We start from the raw sequence: 7,272 nt of genomic DNA on the forward strand, positions 1-7,272 counted from the left end.
GATACCAAGTGAACAACTTTCAGGAAGGGTTGTAGCATCTCCTATTATGGAGACTCTAGTTGGGTAGGGCGAGCCTGGGGGCTTCCCCCAGGACGCAGTGTGCATTTTGTTTGTTTTTTTTTTTTTAGGTGTTGGCTTTTAGTGTTTGACCTGGGAACATGATTGTGATGATACTGTCTCATCGAAGGAGTAATGACGCCGCTTTTGCTTGAAGACAGTCTGACGTGCATTGCTTAATGGCAGGGACACATTCTGGGAAACACTGGATGATTTCACCATCATACAAACATCACCATGTGGTTACATAAACTAAGAGTTACAAGGTCTCTAGGCAACATAATCTTTTGGACCTCCAGTGGCCATGCAGTCCATCATTAAATGAAATGATCGTATGGGGAGATTTGGGGTTAAGAGACAATGACCCTGCAATTCATCCCAGTGAGCCAGCACACTTCCACTGTCATGACCCCAATTGTCCAAACATCACTCTAGCCAAGTCCTTTCCTTCTTGAACTATCAGCACCAAAGGCCACAAAGGGTCACAACTCAGATGCCTCTAGAGTGTCAAAAGTTGATGAGCAGCCCTTTTGAACACATGCATCCATTTAATAGCAACTCTTTAGGTCACATATTCCAAACAGTTCCTGTCCTACAACAAAATCCCTCCTTTCACCTACGCTCTTTTCTTCTTGCAACATTCCTTGGAAATTAAACACAACTAAAAAGTAGACTTTGGTCTGTCATGGGGCTTGAACTCTGGACCTGGAAGCTGTCCCTCAGCTCATCAGCTCAAGGTGGATGCTCTATCACTTGAGCCACAGCACCACTTGTGGTGGTTAACTGGAGATAAGAGGCTCATGGAGGTTCCTGCATGGGTTGGCTTTGAACCTCCATCCTCAGATCTCAGCCTCCTGAGTAGCTAGGATTACAGGCGTGAGCCACTGGCACCCAGCTAAAAAGTAGACATTTAAAGACAGTACTTACCTTTCACATCTTTTTTTGTAGACCAATCTAATTCATCTGTGGAATGTTGCTCTTTAAAATGAATGTCCATGCTCTTAACCACATTTATATGCTTTGTTAATGCTTTTAACGTTTAACATTGAATTAATCAAACCTGAATAAAATTCCTACATGGAGCTCAGGAACACAGAGAATATTTTTTTTAAAAAACCTACTACTTTATTTTCACAGCTTGTACTCCATTTTAACACCTCTCAGTGTAGGAGGCTTTCACTACAGTACTTGTATATAATATGCATTTTTTTTATTTATGTTCAGCTATGCTTCTAACCATGGAGGGTTTTGGACAAGTAAAATGGGATTTATATGAAAATGCATAATTACCAGAATGTTATGTACACAGCCCGCACCCATAGTGATGATTATCATTTCTCTTGATTCTTTGGATTTGAATGAGTCAGGGAGAGGATTTGCACAAAGTGGCTTATACAATGTATTAAGGTAATGAACAGCAAACTAGCTGAGACCTACTTAAATACTATTCATGAGAGCTGGGTACAAAGGGCTTGTACCTATAATCTCTGCTACTCAGAAGGCTGAGATCTGAAATTTCAGGAGCTATCTCAAGCAAAGAAATCCAAGAGAATTTTATCTCCAAATAACCAGCAAAAAGCCAGAAGTGAAGGCATGGCGCAAGTAGTAGAGTGTCACCCATGAGAAAGAGTGAAAGGCCCCTAAGTTCAGACCCCAATACTGATGAAAGAAGAAGGAAGGAGAAGGAGGTGGAGGAAGAGGAAGAGGAGGAGGCGGGAGAGGGAGCAGGTGGGCACTGGTGGCTCACATTTGTAATCCTAGCTACTCAGGAGCCTGAGATCTGAAGATCACAGTTCAAAGACAGCCCAGGTAAGAAAGTCCATGAGACTTTTATCTCCAATTAACCACCAGAAAATCACAAGTGGCACTGTGGCTCAAAGTGGTAGAGAGCTAACTTTGAACAACAGGAGCTATAGGATACTCCCCAGTGCCTGAGTTCAAGCCCCATGTCTGACAACAACAAAAAAAAGACTACTCAGGTGAAAAGTGGAAGTGACGAAACTGAAATAAGTAGAGATAGAAGATAGTGCTTCTTAGGCTGTCCTGTGTTGTTTGCAGGCCATCTATTAGTTCTCTCCAAGTGCTTGATTTCTCCAAGATTACCAGTTAGGAATGTAAACAGGGTATTGTGATATCACACATTCAGGATGATTGTGTAGGATTCATTTATTCTTTGAAGCTGAAGCAAATCCAAGCAGGAATTATATCTGGGCAAAGTTTCAACATCAAACAAACCTGAGATATGACAAATATAACTAGAAGATAAACAACTATAAGCCACAACCCATTTAAAAGAGTCTAAGTGTGATCCAAGACTATTGAAATGGGCATTGATGTGTGTGTGTGTATATATATATATATATATACACATTTATTACATGACAGGCCACAATGAATTATTAAATGTTCATCTAGTTTTATTGTGTGAAACAAAAATAATAGTTTAACTGAATCATAGCTTTGTTCTAAAATGAATGTAGTACCCAGAACAATGAAGAAACATTAACTTAGAGATACATTTGTATATTGCCTTAGAAAGTCTTCAGGCGAGGCTGGGAATGTGGCTCAGGGGTAAAGTGCTTGCCTAGCATGCATGAAGCCCTGGGTTTGATTCTTCAGTACCACACAGAAAAAGCTAGAAGTGGCACTGTGGCTCAAGTGATAGAGTGCTAACCTTGAGTGAAAGAAGCTCAGAGATAGTGGCCAGGCCCTGAGTTCAAGCCCAAGACTGGCAAAAAGCAAGAAAGCAAAAAGGAAGGAAGGAAGGAAGGAAGGAAGGAAGGAGAGAGGGGGAGGGAGGGAGGAAGGGAGAGAAAGAAAGAAGGAAGGAAGGAGGAAGGAAAGAAAGAAAGAAAGAAAGAAAGAAAGAAAGAAAGAAAGAAAGAAAGAAAGAAGGAAAGATAGAAAGAAGGAAAGGAAGAAAGGAAAGAAGAAGCAAGAAAGAAAGAGGTGGAGGGGAGAGGGAGGGAAGGAAGAAAAGAAGGAAGGAAGAAAGGAGAAAGGAAGGAAGGAAGGAAGGAAGGAGGAAGGAAGGAAGGAAGGAAGGAAGGAAGGAAGGAAGGAAGGAAGGAAGGAAGGAAGGAAGGAAGGAAGGAAGGAAGTCCTCAGATGAGACAGTTGATGTCCCAGGTTTCTTTCTGCAAAGCTTTCCAAGGAAATTTGAGAATATGCTTTCTTCCTACAATCCTGGATAAACTGCCCAAAGCAGGAGGAGGTAATCACAACCTTTTTGCTGACAAATGGAAATTAACTCATAAATGTCATAAATGATACTAGTGTTCATCCAACACCATACATGATGCAGGCATGCTTTCCAGTGAAAGCATGCCTTTCCTAGAATAAAAGCTGACTCCATAGTCTACCATTCTGTCTTCTCGGCTGGAAAGCATGTGGAGGAGCTGCCTGGTGTCAGAGGGGCTCCCAGGGGAGTTCATGGGGGGGGGGGGGGCAGGGGGGAACCTGATGGTCTTTCTCAGCCCTCTTTCTTGAGAAGTGATTGTTTGACATCTTTGAGAGCATGTTGCACCCCTGAGAAAGACAATAAAACTTATCAGATTACATCTTAAAGTAACATATATATCAGGATCAAACGGATGATGGCCAGATCATACATAAATACAGAACTCTGAGCCACTCTGCCCAGAGAATCGTCCTGGGTTTATCTTCACTCAAAACCAGCCCAAGAGCCAGACTGCTTTAAGTCAGATTTATAAGAAGCCAGATCGCTATCTCTACTGAAATTCTGGAGACAAGAATTTTTACACCACAGAACCAATATGGCCAGGGCTAAATTAGTAATAGATGGCTTCCCTAATTTCTCTCCCACTTCCACTATAGAACCAACCAGAAAAGGCCAAATATGCCCCTAACAAATTATATAGGCTGCCTGTTGGGAACTGTGGTGGGGAGAGAGGTGGTATCTCCACACTGTTATGCCAAGTTTACAGGACCTCCCCCCCCCCTCCCGGCAAAAAGACCACCGAGAGTCAGACTCTACAGCTGTTTTATTTAAACGGGCTGCAGCTCGGGCCTAGTCCTACACTCCAACATAGCTGAGCCTAGGAGGAGAGCCCCAGGCTAAGGATTTGCAGGTCTTATAAAGGCACAAAATCAATCAGGTGTTTGGATTACCACCACGTGTTGCTTTGCTAGACAGAAACAAGCAACAAGTGGTCACTGCCTCAAACTTTAACCTTTCACACACTACCCACTTCTAGTTAGTGGCTTCCAGCTCCTCCAGGACAGCAGTCTCCAATCAGAACCTACCTGAATCTGTCCCTTCTCCCTTCTCCCATTAGGAAACTTCCCCCACCTTCTGGTCAGCCTTCAATCTCTACCACAATACAAGAGACTGAGGCTGGTTCCATATTAGAGCAAGTTCTGAAGTCTTTTTTTCTCTCAGTGTGTGTATCTGTATATATATGTAAGAGAGAGGAGACAGACTGACAGACAGACTGACACAGAGACAGAGTATTAACGCTGCTTTCCTGCTTCCTGATCCTCAATACCACGAATCTGGAAACCCTTCACAACCACTATTTCCACTGGAGGCCTGTCTGAAACTATTCCCTTCTTCCTCCCTTTTGCAGACTCCCAGAAAGAGACTCACTCCTGGACAACTCTAGCCAGGCTTCTCTGAGCAACTCTTCTCTACTAGGCCTCAATACTGGCCTATAAAAGCAAGTGACATGCAGCATAAATGATTTTGCCCACCAGCTGTTTCCTGCATTAAAAGACTTAAATGCTACCACAGTTTCTAATTACTACCCAGGAGGATACCAGCCAGTTAAGAGTGACTGCTTGAAAAAGCCCAAGATTGCAGAAAAACAACTGATCCTACATCTGAGATAGGCCCCTGATCACTTGCTTAGATCTCTGATGGAAGAGGAGGGCTTACAATTGTAAATTCTTCCTCCATCTCTTCAAGATGAAAACATAGCTGGCCTGATGGGCATTTATACTGACCAGCCCTTCATGAAGGCTCACTTCATTGACCTTGTCCAAACCCCTGCCTCCCTCATCTTTTCTTCTAGTCAGTCACCTCTGTACAAACCAAAGCAGAATTCAGTTCATACTTGACCATCTTCCTTATTGCAAGCATTATTTATATAATTATCATCATTACTGATTAAAATCTGTCTTTACCTTAACTACTATCTGGCGTTATCTTTGACACTAACTAGGTACATGACTCCAGGCTTCCCCTAACATACTGCCAGTAATATGTGGCCTTAGTTATGAAGCTTAGGCATCCAAGTATCCTGATAACTGATGCTGTTCTCATTGTGGATGCCTACATCATTATCGTTGCACGCCAATTAACTCCTTCCTAAGTAAGAAATTTCTCTGACTCAATCAAGACCAGCCCCCGAAAGCCCTCTCTGATTAATCAAAGGATTTTTTTTTATATCTCTTACACTGCTTCTTATGTTTATGAGCATGGATTTTTATTGTTGTAATTTTGAGAATACAGTAACATTAGGAGTAATACTCAGGAGATAGATAGCAGATGGATCTTGTTTCATCCTGTCATCCCAGAAGGGTAGTTCTGTGTAAAATTTGAGATTACTGATCCCTACTTCTGAGAGTTGCTAAGAAGAGTTCACCATGTCGCAGTACCAAGTGGAAAGTTGACTGATAGTACCTGTCCGATTAGAAGAATAAACAAAAGATATCACGGAGTACCTCTGCAAATTTGAGTTGTCTCTTACTCTCCAAACAGCAAAATCAAAATGAATCAAGGCAAAAAAAAATCCCACAAGTGACGTTTTTCATCTTATGGACAACTCACCTCCTCCCTAAATTGACTGTCCCATTTGCTAGTGACTCTGCTAGCTTTTGATTTCTCCTTCCTTTCATTCAAATCGACACCCTGGCGGCTGGAACTCCACAGGTCCCAGGAGCCAAACCCTATCAAGTCAGGCACCCGGGCCCCCATTTTCTTCATCAAACCACTGAGGCTTCCCACAGGTAGCTAGGAAAGCTGAAGCCCAGAACCTTTTACACATCATCATCATCATCATCTGAGCAAATCACTTCCATTTCAGTTGCAGGACAGAAGGAAGCAAATGCCAATGCTGGCTTCCAGTCATCTCGGAAAGCAAGCATGCGGAGCCCCGCGACCGAGCTGCGGGGCAGGCAGGTGGGTGGGGATGTGTCGAGACCCCCAGGCCGGGCCCCGCCAGGCGTGGCGCCCCCGCCCCCCGACCTGCACTCCCGAGCCTCCCTCCGCGAAGCCGCTCTCCCACCCCAACGCCCCAGGCGGCGCTGCGGGACCCGACGCCTCTCACAGTGCGCACGCGCGACTGCGTCCCGAAGCCGGGCCCCTGGCGCTGCGCACGCGCTCTCGCGCGCTTCACGCTGTCCGGACCCGGACGCCGGCAGTAGAACCTGGAAGTGGTTGCCCTGTTTTCTGCTCTGCGGCGGGTGCTGGCGACGCCGTCCCCTACGTTTACGGGGGCAGAGCGAACCCCGCGGGGAACAGTCTCCACAGGGCGGGTGTTTCGGACAAAATTGGAATTCCTCTGAGCTCGGGTTAAAAACGAACTGCCGAAACCCGGGATCGAACCAGGGACCTTTAGATCTTCAGTCTAACGCTCTCCCAACTGAGCTATTTCGGCGTGGCGCTCTTGCCTTTCCAAGTTTCTCATTAGTGACCCCGCCGGCCCCATCGGCCCGCTGGCCCGGGGGCGGTGGCCGCCCGGGCTCGTGCCGGCCGGGGCGGGGCTTCCCGACGGGTCTCTGGGGAGCGAGTCCTGCACCCCAAGTCTTGTTCACGCGACTCGGAGCGCGGGGTGGGCCAGGGGTGGGGGGGTGGGGAGTCTGCCAGGTCCCGCCAGGTGGGGGGGAGGAGTCCCCGTCAGGTGGGTGGAGATCCGTCAGGGGTGGGGGGATCCGTCAGGTAGGGGGGGCGCCAGGTGGGGGGGGCGCCAGGTGGGGGGGGCGCCAGGTGAGTCGTACTCTGTCCCGGGTTGGCCCCGGGGAGCACGGGGATTCCAGGAACGCTGGTCCCGGAAATGCCGCCCTCCCTGCCGGCCCGTCGGGGTGCGGGGAGGGGGGCGCTGCGGAGGGTTCGCCGGCCCCGGGCTCAGCCGGCTCCCCCCGAGGGCGGTGGTTCGATGTCAGCGCTCCTCTTACGCGGATCCGGGTGCTTCTGCAAGGCCTCACATTCCGCAGTGCCCACCATCCATGTGTTTAATCTTTTATTTCCCCCTC

At 46.8% G+C, this 7,272-nt stretch overlaps 1 non-coding gene across 1 annotated transcript; it reads right to left on the reverse strand.

The window, feature by feature from the left end:
- Nucleotides 1-6,604: 6,604 nt before the first annotated feature.
- On the reverse strand, nt 6,605-6,677 carry Trnaf-gaa. Its single transcript has one exon. It is a non-coding gene; the product is annotated as a tRNA-Phe (tRNA).
- Nucleotides 6,678-7,272: the final 595 nt, after the last annotated feature.

Source organism: Dipodomys spectabilis, unplaced genomic scaffold (genome assembly GCF_019054845.1).
Source record: "Dipodomys spectabilis isolate Male_0828 unplaced genomic scaffold, ASM1905484v1 ptg000075l, whole genome shotgun sequence".
In the NCBI taxonomy this organism is placed as follows: domain Eukaryota; kingdom Metazoa; phylum Chordata; class Mammalia; order Rodentia; family Heteromyidae; genus Dipodomys; species Dipodomys spectabilis.